The 18438-nt window shown below is 39.9% G+C and overlaps 1 protein-coding gene and 1 non-coding gene across 2 annotated transcripts in view; both read left to right on the top strand.

Annotated features, from left to right (window-relative positions):
- The window catches only part of CELF2 (CUGBP Elav-like family member 2), an 830774-nt gene that overhangs the window by 182658 nt on the left and 629678 nt on the right, over positions 1 to 18438 (top strand). The window contains exon 2 of the mRNA XM_086714988.1: positions 12841 to 12880. The gene's annotated coding sequence lies outside the window, so the exon portion shown is untranslated. The remainder of the gene's footprint in view (positions 1 to 12840; positions 12881 to 18438) is intronic.
- TRNAR-UCG (transfer RNA arginine (anticodon UCG)) lies at positions 2198 to 2282 on the top strand. The gene has a single exon. It is a non-coding gene; the product is annotated as a tRNA-Arg (tRNA).

Below are 18438 nucleotides of genomic sequence, written 5' to 3'. Positions count from 1 at the left end.
AGCCAAACCAGCAATGTGGAGGGGTCGGTAGGTACAGGGGACTTTTAAGGTCCCAGATGATCTTTTGACCCAGTGACTCTGCTTTCTGATGTGTTCATTAGAGCACACATCAACCACTTCCTGAAAGAGAGGAGTGTCCCTGTAGCATCATAATGCAGCCATGGCAACGCCATGTCAAGATATCTTTCCATGACCTTTGTGGCTGTTTGTATGAAGAAAGCCCCATTCCGTCCTCACAGCCTGGACTCCACTGTTCTGGGATGTCTTATTCTCTGCAGTATAAAGAGCTGTTGTTCCACTTCTTAGAAATAAGATGGTGGTGGGAATGAGAGCTGTTATGGCAAACTCATCCCAGTTTATTATTTCCGTCAAAGAAAGGGAGGACATCCTCAGGCAGGCTTAGTTGAGGTTATTACAGGAGCTAAGAGGTGAAGCTGAAACACCTTTCATTTTAAGCCTGCAGCTGCTGTATACGCTCAAACTACTGTGAGGACGGACTTGCCCAAGGACAACAACCATGAACTTGAGCAAGGTTTATGAATCTTTGCTTATTTCTCTGGGGTCGTTCAATAGCAAGCAGCCACAGGTTAATATTTAAGGCCGTTCAAGAGAAAAGGCTTACAAGTTGCAACTCATCCCCAGTTTTCCCCAAAGAATAAAAACACAAGAAAAATGTAGGGTATTTATACACCAATGAAGAAGTGATCTTTCAATTTGAAATTGTGGTCATTATCAAAGTCCTATGATATTCGTTTTGGCTACTAAAGCTGTACAATCTATCTGCTAACTGTGGCCCGAAGAAAATCTATGTCAGCAGCTGAACCAAGAGGGAAAACAGGAAGAAGTACCTCAAGTTCATTATTTCTCACGCAATTGTAAGTCGTCAGGAAAGAGAGTAAGGCGGTTTGTGGATACAGGAAATGACATGGTAAGGTGATAAATAAAGCCTCAGTTGGCTGACCCTCTGAAAAACATCTTGAGGCTGACTATGTTTGAAATGACTTAGTAGTGAAATCAGAGACACATGTCCCTGGCCCTGGATATCTGTGCTGTCCCTCAGAGATGAATCACAGCATGTAGCAGAAATATTATTACATTTCTAACTCGATAGTAGCAACATGTTATAGAATTAGGGCACAAATAGATCGTTCAGCATGCCATCTCCTGTTTTCTACCAGTAGTTAACCTATTAAAGCAAAAGAAATCCATTTTGTTGTAAGTGACATTTTGAAAGATGTACCGACTTTGAAAACTTACATTTATTTAGCCTTCTGGAGCTTACCTCGAAGAACTTTGAACTCTCCAAACAAATTAGGTCAAGGGTAAGAACCACTGAAGATCAATGCATATTAACATCCTTAGGGTCAAAAAATTATGAATCCATTCAAAATCTGGGTAAAACATGGTAGACAAAAGCAGGAGGCCACAGTTTTGATAGCCCTAGCAGATCGCAAGCTGAAGATAAATTTTGAGCAATTGAAAAGGGTACAGATATCAATATAATGATGGTAACAGGGTGTTTGGGTGGCTCAGTCGGTTAGGCATCTGACTTCGGCTCAGGTCGTGATCTCATGGTCCATGACTTCAAGCCCCACGTTGGGCTCTGTGCTGATAGCTCAGAGCCTGGAGCCTACTTCAGATTCTGTTTCCGTCTCTCTCTCTCTGCCCCTCCCTTGCTCATGCTCCCTCCCTCTCTCTCTCAAAAATAAACACACACAAACACACATACACACACACACACACACACACACACACATAATGATGGTAACAACTACAATTTTCTCTTTAGAATATGAGGCAAGAAGAGAAACCACCACTCAATTCCAATATACATTGTAACGCTTTTTATTGGGACTGGTTTGAGACTCAACTTTTTACAATGAGTATGGAAATACAAACATGATATGATATAAAAAAAATCTCTGTGATGAAAGATTAATGATAATAGGACTGTTTTCATTGGGAATAGGGAAGTGAAAAAAAAATACCCTTGTAGTAACCCTGGGGTATTTGAAGCAATATCACAAAGATGCAAAGTGGGTTTTCTCTATTTGTGCAAAGAAGACAAAAGAAAAAGTACAGAAGTTGCGTTGGGCTAGAAATTGTTGCACCTACTTTGTAATGTTAGCATTGGGATAGCCCACCAAGGAAAAGTTTAGGATCCTAGAAATCTTTAAAAATAGCCAGGTATTGGGGCGCCTGGGTGGCTCAGTCGGTTGAGCGTCTGACTTCGGCTCAGGTCGTGATCTCGCGGTCCGTGAGTTCAAGCCCCACGTCGGGCTCTGTGCTGACAGCTCGGAGCCTGGAGCCTATTTCAGATTCTGTGTCTCCCTCTCTCTCTCTGACCCTCCCCCCGTTCATGCTATGTCTCTCTCTGTCTCGAAAATAAATAAACGTTAAAAAAAATAAAGTAAAAAAAAAAAAAAGCTAGGTATAAGACAAACTGGGATCAGAAACCATCTGAACCATCTGCCTTCATTTCTACTAAACACACGATAAACTGAAAAGAATTTTTATGTCCGCCTTCACGGTAGCAGGCCGAGGTGTGTGAATTCGTCTTCACAGGCATATCTTGGGCCTGCATTCCTTGCCTCACAAAGTTGGATATGAGTAGTTTAAAAAATTATTGAAATAGTTAAGACATTTTTGCGACTGCAGAGAGATGGTGGTGGGAATGAACTGTGCCAACTAAAATCATCATCATTCCAACAAATCAAATGTAACCAAGGAAAATAACAATACCAACAAATGAAGCCAGTGTGAAGCCACTCAGCACTGTGGTACTGGATTAATCATGTTGCTCTTTGAGAATTTAAAGCTTTTAATCATGTAGTGCTGTAAGTCTTTGGTTAAAATTCATGGGCACTTTACAGGTTTATTTGGCCCCCAGGGCCCCTGTATTGTTCACTAAGTACAATGAAAACCTGTTAAGAATAAAGAAGAAAAATTAATGTCAAACTGAATAAAAGAGCTGAAAAGGTCAAAACTTGTTCCTAGGGCCAAGGAGTATGCCTGCCCATGGAAAAGATCACAGAAATCAAATTTAAAAACAGAGCTTATGCCCATAAATTTGTGGAACTAGCAAAATTGTCTGCAAATCGGCTTTCCGATGGCTCTGCGTTACAAACACATAATATGCACAAGAATATATTATGGATATACATAAACATATGTGTAAGCAAGAAAGAAATTTCTACTTTTTCTTATAATCCAAATACCTTGAATTATCTCTTTAATTATCTGTCCTCAAGAAGATAAGAGCAGCCCCCCCTTGGAAGACCCATGTCTAGCCTGGATACATAAACCTACCGACGGGCATTAAAATTCTGTATCGAATGAGCACTCACTTTATAGTTGAAAATAAATATAATTAATACTGATATAATAAAGCAAATATCATGTTATTCTTTAATTTCAATTTCAATGCATCACAAGTTAGTTTTTTTTTTTTTAATTTTTTTTTCAACGTTTTTATTTATTTATGGGACAGACAGAGACAAAGCATGAACAGGGGAGGGGCAGAGAGAGAGGGAGACACAGAATCGGAAACAGGCTCCAGGCTCCGAGCCATCAGCCCAGAGCCTGACGCGGGGCTCGAACTCACGGACCGCGAGATCGTGACCTGGCTGAAGTCGGACGCTTAACCTACTGCGCCACCCAGGTGCCCCAACAAGTTAGTTTTAAAAGAAGGGTAATGCTCTATTTTTGCAAATCACTTATCACTAAACTCTAGGAGCTAGGATTGCTCAGGGGAGGTAGGGCTGGATATATCAGCACCTTGCAAATTGTTCCTAAAAGTTAAGGTGCACAGATAACTCATTTGGTAGAAAAGTTCATAAAATTTTAAGGAAGAAGAAAAGATAAAGTTCCACGGAAAGTATTTGTGCAAGTTTATCCCAGTCACCAGCAACTCATGGTTCAGGAATGGAGCTAAAGTCCTTGAAACCTGTAATAGGGTTCCAGCCCTCCAGTCAGGCCCCAGGGATCCTAAGGGTTGGGGACTTTCTCAGCAGGCTTCGTCCTTCTCCCTGGTTATGAAGGGAGAAGAATCTTCCTGTGGCTCTGTTGCCATCTGGGGTAGGTGTCCGGGCATCTCAGAGTTGCTGATTTCCATGGTCACCTCTTGGGTTCCTAAATCCCCTCGCCAACCAAGCAGTGCCAATCCATTCTTTCCATTCAGGACCCTCAGAGTTTTACCTTTCCCCTATTCTGGGAGAAGAGTCCCAGCCAGGCATCAGTGACTGAGTAGATTTGTAGAGTCCTACTGGTCAAATTAGTTCCGGGTCAAAGGGCCTACATGGATTCAGTGTCTCCCCAGGGGACAGGAGTCGGGGGAATGAAGGTCACAGGTCAGTGCCCTGCATAGCCCCAGGCAGCCCAACAATGGTGACACCTCTGCCTCCAACCGGCCCGTGACCTCAAGCAGCCCACATCAGTTCTGCCCTTTGAACGAAGCAGAAGAAACCAGGAAGGGTCTCAAGTGGTGATGTGAGTAGCTCAGAGGGCGAGGGAAGGAAAGCCTCGAAATGACTTGTCTCAGAATCGCCCAAGGTTCCTGCCTGAAAGGGAAGTTTGTATGCCAGCAAGAAAGAGGCTAGCTAGTTCACCTCACAGCCGAGTCTGAGGATTTTTCGTTGTGTATACATGTTCACACACACACACACACCTCAGCCTACGTTTATTAAGCCGAAGGCCCTCCAAAGTGTATCAGATGAGAACCTGATGGAGTTCTAAAGAATAGAAAGGGGAATGAATACACATTCTAGATAATCCAAAGGGTCCCTGTTTCATTTGAAAATGTTTTAAGATGTCAGGTTGAAAGGCACCATGCTATTTGAATAAATGAATCAATCCACCAGCATGGTAACTGTGGCAGTTAGAGCTATTATCGCTCAAACAGGCAACTTTAAAAAAAATATATTGTGCAATAGAATCAGGAAAAGTGTCTGGGGTCAGCCTTTTATTATAGTGACTGCCTATATCAGTGGATGTTGTGAAAATCAAACAAGTATTTGTTTTGGAAAAAAACAAAACATTCAAAATGCGTTCCTGCCTTTAGCTCCTTCCAAATAAATGAAAGCGTATGTATTTCTGACTTTGGGCTAGTGTTCTCAGGTGTTGGCACACTGCAATGAAGATGTTTTTAAGTGTTAAGAGGCCACGGGAATAGTTGCCAAGCTGGTCACAACTAAATCGGTCTTGAAATGTTTCCTATAACTCAAAAAGCATTATTGAAGTTTTTGAATATGTCCCCTAAATTTCAAGGAGTCATTTTATTTTTATCTGCAGGAGCAGTATTACACTTATTGATGGATCTTTTAAACACTCTGTGGTGTGTGTGGGCTTATGCAAATTTGATTTTTCAAAGGCACCCCTGTGAATGCACATGCCATTAGTCCCAATCCACTGGAACCCCTGGGATCAGTGCACAAGGTGGAATCAGAAGAAGTTCAGATGGAAATAAAATTGAGCCCTTTTAGCTCTCCAGGGGCATATCCCATACCATTTCCCAGTAGGGATTTTGCTGGGCATCTCGGAATGACAGCTCCTTTTAGCTTTTTATCCTGAAGCCTAACCCCGTGGTTCTCTGCACAACCTCACAGTAGTCCTTTTGACTACATTAACTGCTCAAATCATGTGCCCCAAAGAGGCACAGCTTCGCAATAGCAGCCAAGCAAGTATTTCCGTTTTCTCAGCTGTTCAAAGGGATGAAATGGACAATCGTGGCAAAACAGCAGCCTAGAGGGAGAGATGAGCCACCCAGAACTTAGAGTGAACATTTCTCGAGTACTGTGAATCGCTTCCCCTTTTAACATTTGTAGCAGTTTTATTGCAGTGTAGCTGACATACAACGAGCTGTACATATTAAAACATGTCATGTGTAAGTTTTACCATGTGTAGTCATCCCTGGGACCTTCACCGTTGTCAGGAGAGCATGTCACATTCTCCTCGGCTCTCTTTCCAATCCTTCCCTCCCATCACCCCTTGCATTGCTCAGCCCCATCCCCCAATTTGCGACCTTCATCTGTTAAGGAAGCCAAAAAAGTTGTCCCACCAGAATGCCCCACCTTCTGGATTTGACTGGTTACTCCCTCTTGGTGCCGTTTAGCTCATTCCTCTGTCTGCCACGTTTCCTATAAAGTGGAAGGTGCAATTTAGAGGCCTGATGAATTTGTGTTAAGCATTTTGGGCTAAAAACAACATATGTATTAAGTGTCATGTCCTATCCGAGATACTTAATATTGGGTTGACCCAACTGTTTCTATCTTACTTTCTCTGAAACTAGCTTTTATTTGTTGTTGTTTTATTATTTGCTGTTTTGTTTTTTGTGATTTCTTTTTTTTCCCCCCTAAAAACTACACGTAAAAAAAAACACCTAGAAACTTGAGCAAGAATATTACTTGGGTTATAGTTCATGGAGTTTTAACATTGTCTCTATTACAAACTATTTGTATGTCCACTCCTGACTGTGAGGAGAGGTAGCTTAATCGTGGCTTTCAGTGGCAATAGATGTGGGTTTGAATGGTGGCCCTCTCACTGAAAGTAAGTAGTGTGGTCTTGGAAGATGTACTTTTCTCCTCTCAGCTTTAACTTCCTCACCTGCAAAATTAGAGATTAAAATGTCAGCTCAAATTCCCTGAAAGGTTGGTTATATAAATTAAAAGAGATAACATATCAGTTGTTTTGAAAAGAGTAAAATCCTAATCAAGTAAAAGCTTTCATTATGCTGATGCTCCTTTGAGATCAGGAAGAATCCTAAGAATTGAATTGCACCGGTGGCAACACGGAGACACAGAGAGAACTAGTGTAATGACTTTACAGAGCTGGGAACAGAACATCATCTTGTTGGCTCCCATCAGACTACAATGTTAAAAGCTGAATGACGTGATTTTATTTCCAAACTATGCATGATATATTCTTCCTAAAGGGGTCATGCAAATCTTGGTCCTACTTTGAAAGTAGAGTTGCCTTGCTCAGAGCCACGACCCAAACACATAGAAGAATAACAGGGCTGTCATCTACGCTCACTCCCAAAATGCAGTCGGCACACTACCTAGGTCAGAGCATGCATTTTTGCAACACACCCCATGCTTACCTGCCATTGCTAATGTCACCTCTTTCATGACATATTCATTTATCCTCACAAGATATAATTTCCTTTCCCTCTGAACCCTAGGCAATTTACCTTGAACTTTTCTTAGAGATCTTACACATTTTTCATAGTATAATCGCTGCTTATTTAAGATTGCATTCTCTGGCAGGCAAGGACCGAGTCTCATACATGGTTTAAGCGGAGCACATATTCAGCATACACTTGCTGAATGCTGAAAGTGGACTTTTAGTCCCAGTCTGAGTTTCCAGTGAGAGTAATCACACCCTTACTGATGGGCCAGCCCAGCTGTAACCACCAGACAAAACAGGTCACTTACCAAACAACAAAGTTCTGATCATACCTTAACAAAAGATAAAACAGGTAGTTTACAGCTTAGCTCTTAGGCTTTTAATAACTGTGAATGCCATATTTAAATTTGGGGAATTAAATCAAAACTGTCTTTATAATTAGTCATTATTCTAAGGGCTGGGTAAGCTAAATACTTAACCTCTAATTTTCTCCATTTATTAACAATATAAAATCTTTTAATATAGTCCCAAGAAAAAAAGCAGACCAATTCAGGCCAGCTGCTCATGGTTTTATTTGACAGCTCTAAGGTAATGATGACCATTAGCAATGTATAGTCTGGGGAAAGAAATCTGCCAAGGATCATTCCCTGGGGACATTCGAGTATACATTTACATGATGTTAATAAGATGCTTTTAGAGGACCAAATCTTTTACATCCTTAAAATTATATAGAAGCCAAGTAAGTACCATTCATATAATGGCAAAATGAATCTTAAGGCTTGTGGACAGGGCCACGGGATGCAACCTTTTCTGCTTGGCCGTAGAATGTGAGGCCACCACAAGGTTCTGTCTGGCCTTAAGCACATGGATTATATGGCGACAGTAGGAACCAGCTGCCCCTTTTGGAAGCTTAGAAGCAGTTCTGACATTTTAGGGTTAGTGTTTTTCCAAGTTTCTTTGAGACCATCAATATCAGAATGACTTGGGTAGTTCTGGAAAGTGCATATCCCTGGGGCCCCCATACAAAACACTGAAGCCGTATCTCTGGACTGGGACCTAGGAATCAGAGTTTCTACATAAGTCCCATGAACTTGTGATTGTTACACACAAAAATTTGAGACCTCCCTTAGTGAATCTGAGTCCCATCTTCAACATGCAGTGCTGCTACCCAGCACTTTGCTCTCCATCACCACGTTCTTTCCTTGGAAGCAGCCTAGCGTTTAGTGCTTTAAATGGCCCAAATATGGCCGCCGCGGCTTTGGGAGAATCCTAACTGCTATCTGCTACACAATGAAACAAGTTACCACGGGTCAATTTGATTGAGTTGTTCTGTTGGCCAGAACAATCAATGAGAGTGGCCTGATTATTTGGGGCCACATGAACAATAGAATCAGATGAAGCCCTGCTAATGCAATTACCAGCAATTGACTTCCGACCATGGGTCCGGGTGAATTCAAAAAGGCAGTCACTTTATAAGATGACCTGGTAAGTTTCTGTCTTCGGTCTGTATGTATCCCTCTGTCTGAGCAGACCCCTGATAGAGGGCTTTAGCAAAATTCTACTTCTTTGGCATACTTTGACTATTCTACACAACTAGTTACCACCCATCCTTGTGGTGTCTGCCTTTGTTACCTATAATGTTATTACATTAAAAGAGATATTCATGGGGCGTCTTGATGGCTCAGTCAGTTAAGTGTCTGACTATGGCTCAGGTCAGTGATCTTGTGGTTCATGAGTTCAAGCTCAGCATCAGGCTCTCTGTTGTCAGCACGTGGCCTACTTGGGATCCTCTGTCTTCCTCTCTCTCTGCTCTTCCCCCACTTATGGTCTCTCTCAAAAATAAATAAACATAAAAGAGAGAGAGAGATTCATGCCCCTAACATCTAACAAAAATGTTTCTAAACTATTGATTTTTACGTTATTTTTAAAGGTCAGTAAATTATATCTGATACTTTGAGAAGTTAAATGAATACTTAAAATTGCTTTACCTGTAACCATATTAAAATATCTCTATTTGGGGGCTATCATCAGACTTATCAGATACTAAGCAGTAGCAATTGCTGAAGAAGTTCAGTGATCTGACTATAAAGAATCATGTACTTTTTTTAAGCTACTCTTTGCTGCTTGGAAGATGATAGTGGTCTTTCTATTTGACAGTATTGCATGTTCTGTGTGGACACTCAGTGGTTGCAAAAAGTCTGGAAACTGGGCACAAATGGATCTCTGTGGACATAGGGGACCAAGTGTTGATAGGTTTAAATCCTTCTTGCAGTCAATCAGTTTAAATTTACTTACCCACACACGTAATAGTCCCAGAACTGGGGTAGTGCTTCAAAGGGGAGAGAAATCTCAGTTCCTGTTCATGGAAGAGGTTATAGTTCATAGTTGTGATCATGTGTGACTCTCCTGTGTAACTGAGATGTTAGTCATTTCATCTAACCTATACAAAGGTAGTTCATTCTGTTACACCTAAATAAAAACAAGAGAAATCAAACATTACTTTCCAAGATACACATGTAAGTGGAACAGAGTTTCCAAGATTCCAGCAAATAGCAAATAAAACAAACTAAAACCAATGTTCTAGCACATGACCATGGGAATTGTGATTTTGATCCTTGAACAACAAAGTGACTTTTTTTGTGAAAAATAGGTTATAGTCCTTGAGTAATAAGACAAAGGACAAAATGGCAACATTTTGTGTAGCTGAATGATTCTGATGCTACACTGGACCGTGTGTGTGTGTGTGTGTGTGTGTGTGTGTGTGTGTGTGTGTTTATAGTAACATGCTCTATCGGGAGTTTTTACCTTTTTAAAAAAAATATTGAGATATCATAAATACAGGAGAGTATATAAAATGTATAAGTAAAGCTTGAAGAATAATTATATGTTGGGGGTGGCTCAGTTGGTTGAGTGTCTGACTTCAGCTCAGGTCATGATCTCACAGCTCGTGAGTTCGAGCCCCACGTTGAGCCCTTGCTGACAGCTCTGAGCCTGGAGCCTGCTTTGGATTCTCTGTCTCCCTCTCTTTCTGCCCCTCCCCAGCTCATGTTCTGTCTCTCTCTCTGAAAAATAAATAAACGTTAAAATAATTTAAAAAATAAAAAAGAATAATTACATGTTAGTATCCATTTAATTACCATCAGATCCTAGGATGCTAGCATACTAGAAACTACGTGTCATGCCCACTACCCAATCTTGGTAACCATTGACATGATTTTTTGTGATATATATGTATGTATGTGTATATAAATTTTTTTTAATGTACACATACTACAGTTTTTAGGAGTCCCCAAGCCCATGCTTACTCTGACACCAGCTCTAAGTTAGCAGGTCCCCCAAACCAACCTCAGGTTCCATAATTTGCTGAAAGGACAACACCGAACTCACTGAAGCTGCTATTCTCACAGTTATGGTTTATTACAGTCAAAGGACAGAAAAACAGCCAAGGGAAGCAGCACATGGAACAGGGTCCAGGAAGGCTCCAAGTACACAGCACTTAGCAGTCCTTTCCCGGTGGCATTGTGTGGACAGTGCTTACTTCTCCCACAGATGACACATGACAATATATACATAGCATTACCAACCACAGAAGCCCACCCAAGCCTTGGTGTTCCGAGTTTTTATTGGGGCTTAGTCACATAAACATGGTTGATCATCTGCTGGGCTAACCTTGGTCTCCAGCCCCTCCAGAAGTTGAGGTGATATGCATGATCCAAGGCTTCCCTATGTACCATAAATCCCATCGGTATTATAGACTATCTGGTGCAACCTGAGGCCCCCGGACAAACAATGATACTCTTATCAGGCAGGATATTCCAAGGGCTTCAAAATTATCTCCCAAGAGCCAAGGGCAAAGGCCAGACCTCTCTTTGAGCAAGGTTAACTCTTTACTACACATGGGTGAATATACATGTTATGCATATATATCTTTTCATTAAAAATATATTTTGGTTGTTTCTGTTTTTAAACATCATACAAAGGCTTCATTTAAATCATTATATATATATCATATATATATATATCATATATATATATATGATATATATATATTTGTGTTTTGCTTCTTTTTTATTCATTCCATACTGTGTTAATGTTCTAGGTATTTTTATCAAATATTAAGGAGAGTCTTGAAGTTTTATTATAAGATGAAAAGTAGATTTGATAAGTAACTATAGTATAGCAATAAAGCCAACCTAGAACTTCCTGCACAAACAGTTAAGGACTCCATTTTTTCATAAGTATGCCCTTTATGATCTGTGATGAGTGACTTAGATGACCCCAGAATGAAATGTAGTCATTTTTATTTTAATAAAAGCTATCACTCACCTATCTATATTGATTAACCTTAATTATTAGGGTCTCATCACATTAGCCTCCTTATCCTCAACAAAGATGAAATCAATCACAGCCTAAGCCAGGGGTCAATACATTTTTTCTTAAAGGACTAGGTAGTAAATAGTATAAATTTTGTAGGTCCTATCCCTTCTGTTCCTACTCACCTCTACAGATGTAGAATGAGAGCAGCCATAGACAACATGTAAACAAGTATGTGTGGTTGTTTTCCAATAATCCTTTATTAATGGAAACTGAAATTTGAATTTTGTAGAATTTTCATATGCTGTGAGATATGATTTTTCTTGTGATTTTTCAGGCATATAATAAGGTAAAAAACCATTTGGGGGTGCCCAGGTGGCTCATTTGGTTAAACATAGACTTCAGCTCAGGTTATGGTCTCATGGTTTGTGAGTTCGAGCCCCACATTGGGCTCCTCACTGACAGTGCAGAGCCTGCTTGGGACTCTCTCTCTCCCTCTCTCTTTGCCTCTCCCCCACTTGTGCTTTCTGTCTCTCTCTCTCTCAAAGTAAATAAATAAACTTTTTTTTTTTAAGGGAGAAACCATTTGTAGTTCATGAGTCCTATGAAAACAGGTAGCAGGCTGGATTTGGCCCACAGGCTATACTTTGACAACTTCTGACCCAAGCCAATGGATTCCGAGTTTCTAGAATTGGGTTCAGGTTTTCTATTTATAATAGAATACTCCTCACCTCTCACTAATTCATCAATCTTATACCTCTGACAATCACAAAAATGAATTGTAACTCATATAAAACACTTCAGAACCCAATTTTTATTGTCTGACCAAAAAAATAATGTTACATATAGTAAATGGATTTTAGTAAGCATTGGACCGGAATAACTAGCTGACGTTCTATATTTTACACCATAAGTAAAACAGACCAAGCAGATTCCCATAATAATCTCTGACATTAAGTCCCTGGATAGAATTTTGATGGCAGAAGAAAGGCATTAATTTTCCTCCTGCCCCCAATTCAATTGATATGGATCAAATAAAAGGTAAACATCAGACATCAAAATCCCCAAGGTAATATAGACAAACTCTAATAAAAATCTCATCAACACAGATGTGGCAGAAATCAGAAATCAATTAATGCAGTGCTATCGTTTTACTCTGAGAATTGAAGAGGTCCCTGACAAGTAAATTTCACTTCTGCCTTCACTTTAGGTCCATGAGCACAATGAGCAATCTGCAATAGCAAATCACACAAAAGTCATCTCATTTGCTTGTTATACATTGCTTTCACTGCAACTTTTTTTAATGAAAAAGTGAGCAATTTTTTTAAGGATATGTTAGCATAGAATATCTTTCTCAAATTCAGGGACTGAACTTAATTTCTTTTTTTTTTTTTTCATCTTCAGGTCTACAGAACTAAAGAAAGGAGTTATCCAGCTAAGGCAGGTAAGAGCTTCCTTCTTCTGCAGGCTTAAGATGGACTGCTTGAAGACACCTGTTAAAGGTAGTGGTGGTGGCTTAATCACATGGATTCGCTTATCTGATTTCTGCTTCCTAATATAAGAGTAGTGCTGTTGTTTCTCTTTGGATTTTTCTCTTCTGGATGTTGTTTACTATTGAGTCTGATCCTTTGTCTCTTTGGATCCCATTTATATAAAAGCCTACCTGTTGTTGGATATTGAAATTCCTGTATGACTAGTTGATTTCATATTCTACTCTTGGTTATTTTGTTGCAAGGTGTTTTGTTTTCTTAAAGCATTAGCTTCTCTTAAAATATTTTGAATAAGGTTATTGGAAGAATGTTCAGAAAATTAGGCACATGGGTATAGTTTTTAGGTTGTAAACAGTCGACTATACACCAACCCTGTCACTCCTCAATTGACAAAATGGCACACCACACCCAATGACTGTCAATATCACAGTCACCTGTTCATGCCACTCAGCAAGGCTCTGTGGAAAGAGGTCATATTTATTTTTTTTTGTTTCTGTGATTTCAAGTATCAAAACACTAATGTCCATATTTGAAAGAATAATTAAGTCCCCTTAAATAACTTAACACAGGTGCTTTCCTGACTGTGGTATTTCTGTATCTAGACCTGTGAAGATTTATACAGTGCCCATGTCTCAAGACAACCCAGAAGAACACAGAAACTAATCAACCACTTTCAAGTCATGCTTACAGTAAAGCTATTCAGAATCCTTTCCCTTTTTCTTTTAGGTTTTTAAATATCATTTCCATTGAGTATTGAGGACCACAAACTCAGGAACATTGTTACTGATAAATGATTTCTATTAATAGCCATTTTATTCATTAGAGCTTTTTAATTTGTTTTGGTTTTGTTGATTTTATGCTTGTGGTTTTTTTTTTTTTCAACACATTCCATTTTTCTGTTTCTTTTCAATGTTTTAATCCAATTACCAGCCCAGTAAACAAGCATTTGCCACATCTACAGTAGAGGCACTGAACTGTGAATAGAAGTGATTTCTGATTACAGACAGGCTAATTTTCAAGGGACAAGAGGAACAAAATGCAGTGAACTGAATAAAAGAATAATGGAAAATACCTTGTTAGGTGACATATGGCACAGATTTAGAGCCACAGATTGGAAAGGAAAAAGTTACTTAATCCTAAAATACATATGCATTGCATGGATCGTAGTTATGATCTGGATCATGTATGATCTCTTGGTTATGAGAGGAAAGATATTTTACACATTTTATTGTTCAGCAGTGTTCATTAATATTAGGATTAGCCTCTCTAATTGAGAGCGTGGCAAAAAAACCAGTTCAGAGCCTGTCAAGCCCCAGAGTTTTGTAAAGAGAGCCAAAGGCAGAGGCCATTAGGCAAGAGTGTCTCCAGAGATCTGGAGTTTCTTTTCCTTCTCGCTCTTTCTTGTCCCCTTTCTCCACCTCTTTTTATAATTTCTACCTCCATGGCCTCCTACTCTTACCAAACCAAACCAAACCAAACAAACAACAACAAAGAAAAAAACCCTCTCAAACTTCCTGTACCTAGAGGAATGATTAATAGCATTTGGGGACTTATCCATGTTGTGATTTTTCACACATTGCATGGCATTCATGCCTTGGGCTAAAGGGAGAAAGTAGTGATAATAGAGAATTATGATTGCTTTAATATGAGCCAACAGACGGGTGAACATTCTAGGTAGTAATAGGACGTTCACAGATCTGCCTAAGTCGTGGGGGTCTCAATGCAAAGTGGGTTTCTCCTCCATGAATGTGAGGGCTGACCATGATTACTTATTGGAGTCAGAGTCAAAACAAAGTGAATCTAGAAACTCGATGCAGATGCTTCTTACCAGTCTCGCCAGGAATATGAATGATAGAGGGGATGGGAATGGAAAGCCCTTTATATTGGCAGAGGGTTAGGTAAAATAAAAATCACAAATAATGAGTGCTTTGTCAAATTAGGCCACCTTCCATCACAAGAATAGAATGTCTTGCTTTGAAGCTCCGAAATCAGAGAAACAACATTCATGGGCTTCTGAATCTTCAAGAAAACTAGCAGGCACCTAATATTCATAGCACTGGAAGCTACTTCACTGAGCCTTTAACCACTGTGAGTTAAGATTCCTACCTATTGATGAATTCTCTTTGGTCACAGCAAAGCTAACAAAAGGCAGGAGGCTAAACACAAATGACCACTGGAGACCAAAATATCAATCTCTTAGGAGAAAAGAAGAGGTTGAGAGGGTTTTCAGAACAAATGGAATGCAGCAGTGGAAAGCAGATCAACTCTTAATTTGCTCAGTGCAATGCATGGATTTGATGATCCTTGGGGGAAGGGGTGTCCAAAGGTAGATAGATCAGCTCAAATTTTGGCCCTGCACTCCTCTTCTTAGAGGCCAAAAGAAACTAGATCGAACACCTGTCTTCTGATGGTTTTATGCAGTACAGTCTGATTCTACTTAGCAATGCAGCTTAACACATTTCTTTCCATTCTTTAGGCAAACATTGAATCATAAAACTTTGCACAGTATTTAAAAGACATTTAGCTGCCAAATTATGAATAAAATGGGTGATTTAGACACTGGAATCCAAAGCCTGATGTCACTTTTATCATCCCATTTCATTATATACTATAAACTGCAGAGCTGTAACTTATAATGACAATGACAATCACACACAATATATTCTGTAGATTTACTTCTAATGCTAACAGACTGTGTTTTAGACAGACTGTATAGTCCATATACATCTAACACACAGGACTTTTGAGTTTAGTTTCAGTGGTTTTATAAGATGTCTCATGGGGCCCGGGGTAGCTCAGTCAGTTAAGCATCTGGCTCTTGATTTTGGCTCAGATCATGATCTCACGGTTCATGAGATCAGGCCCTGAGTCTGGCTGTGCACTGACAGTGTGGAAGCTGATTGAGATTCTCTCTCCCTCTCTCTCTGCCCCTACCCCACTTATGTCCTCCCTCTCTCTCTCTCCCTCTCTCTCTCCTTCTCTCTCCCTCTCACTTTTTTTCTCTGTCTCTCTCAAAATAGATAAACATTTAAAAAAGAACACTTAAAAAAGAAGAAGAAAAAATGGTTCAGGTGCCAAGACCTAAAAAAATTAGCTGATGTTCATTTGAATCCTGACTTGATCGGAGACGGACTTTATAGCCCAGGACCCCTACTGATGAAACAGAAGACTGTTCTGGGTGTGAATATGAAAATAGTCAGTTTCCTAGTAGACCATGGACATTTGCATGAGTCGGGTAAAGAGTAAAGTGAGCCTTCAGTGAATAAAAACTGACATGTAGAAGGTGAACGATCTAGCTTGGTTTTCTACATTGATCAAACTCATTGAATAAATGCTTAACAGTCCTCTCCCTACTGGGGAGGGGAAGAATGGGAGGAAAGAGTCCAGTTCAGAATGGTAGTGGCAGGGCAGGGACTAGATTGCCTTCTGTAGTCTTTTGCACCCACAGCTGTTCCAGTAGTCCATGCAAACCATGGTTACATTTTCAGGACCTCGCTGAATGATGTGATGGGGAATTTTATCTACAATCCCCTGTCAACATGGGGATAATATTGTGAAACTTTAGACTTGCCTCTTCATTGGCAATTTGTTGATAAGATGGAGGGAGTGTTTCGCTTCGCATGGCCCTATGCTATTTGCTGATTAGCTGGAAAAGAGTTTGGAGCTGCCCCCATGGAAGAGTAAATCAGTTAGTGTTAACAGAAAAACTAGTTGCTAAAGAAACCTTAACTTTCTGTGTGTGGTGGGGGGGGGGGAGGTGCACACACATATGGGTATCACAGCCTCTTGTTAACTCATCCCTTCTCCAATTAAGCAGAGCAAACTCCCCATCACGTTATCAGGGTTGGTCCATCCTTCCATGACTGGCCCCATGATGTGGCTTTCTCATCCTGTATTTGGGACTGTGTCTGCCCCAATTTCACATTCTTGACTACAGCTTGAGTAATGGCCATCCTACCTAAATTCCTGACATCTGGTAATTCTGTAGTCCTTAACCCTTGTTTCAGAAACCTGTAGCATTCACTTCTCATCTATTTTGGTTCTGCTTTCTTGGGCCTGATTTATGCCTATTCCTTTTCCTGTGCTCAGCCCCATGAAAACACCCTATGCTTAAACGCTGGGGTGCCTTTTCCATTTTGGTATTTTACAAAAGAGTCTCTTACAGAATCACTGCATATATCGGCATAGTTGCAAAGCACTGTGATGCTGTGGGCCTAAGCTGCTTTTTAAAGGATGCCCATAGACTATGCCCAAAAGGACTGCCAGAGAAATACTAAAGGTTAACTTTCCTCCACCTGAGATTTACTGCTGAAATTAGCAGAGCTCATTTGAGAGATAAATTTGCTCTTTAAAAATTTATTTCCTCTGCATTCATTTTCCCTTCCTATAAATGGGAACCTGGGATCTCATAAAACTAAATTAAAATTATCAAATACTATTGAACCAACCTAATGAAAATTTTAACCAAAAGTCATTGTAAATTAGGTATGCGCTATACTGAGAACACAAGCCCTTGTAAAGTAGATATTGTTCTTATGTAAACTCATGAATGGAGACTTTCTTGAATAAATTACTTCTTAATAACATCAGAAAGTCATTGGCTGGGTAAATATCTCCCTGGGGCATTCGCTGATATTCTGGAATTTAAATGTTCAATAGAACTTCATATTTGTCACCTTTACTAACGAGTTTTGCTTTATGAAATCATTATTAGCATGAAAAGGTTAAATTTTGTGTCTTATTTCTAGAATTCATGCCATTTAAAAGAGCTCAAGGGATTGAAATTTGTCTTGCTGGAATGCAACATTTACATAATTTCTCTTACCCCAACATTTTCTCTCCCCCATCCACTGGCAGTTTGCTACCTGAAGCAGGAGGGAAACAAATGATCAGAACAGCTAGAATGTCTGGGAATTTCTGCCAAAAGGACCAGATAGATTTCCTTCTCAAAGGACCAGATAGCAAAATTATTTCTTCCATTCTAACTTGTGGTTCAACATCTAAAACTTTTAGGGTTGTTCTTTCTAAGCCACATATTCCCGGCAAGGGCACCCATGGCTGCTACATTTATAAGGCTCGTGAACACATTTATCAAAACTCCCTGAGTTGTGAGAATTTGCTTTGTTGTGCTCACGCTGGGGTTTTTTATTTGGAGATATTTTCCCTGCATTTCTTTCATTTCAACATTTCAGCAGATATACTAATTGTTCTTTTCTCAAGATGAGAACAGTAGGCCCTGTAACTTCAGCGTGGGGAACCCTGTGAGGTAGGAGACAATATGCTCATTGATGATTAGACCGAACTGCTTTTCCTCATAGAGAACAGAGAAGCAATGCCATGAGATTTCAAAGATGTGTCCCGATGACCACACTCAGCAAGAGAGATGCCAACAGATTATCATCACTCCTCTTCTGTGCTGCCCAGATCCTGCCCAGACTCCCCCTGTTTGTGGCTAACTATATTCCCAAATTTACTGCTGACTTTATATCAGCCAATAGGATATTTGCTGCAT

This window comes from Puma concolor, chromosome B4, assembly GCF_028749965.1.
Source record: "Puma concolor isolate L17-30 chromosome B4, mPumCon1.1.hap2, whole genome shotgun sequence".
In the NCBI taxonomy this organism is placed as follows: Eukaryota; Metazoa; Chordata; class Mammalia; order Carnivora; family Felidae; genus Puma; species Puma concolor.
The sequence above is the reverse complement of the archived record's forward strand: the minus strand, read 5'-3'. Positions and strand labels throughout refer to the sequence as shown.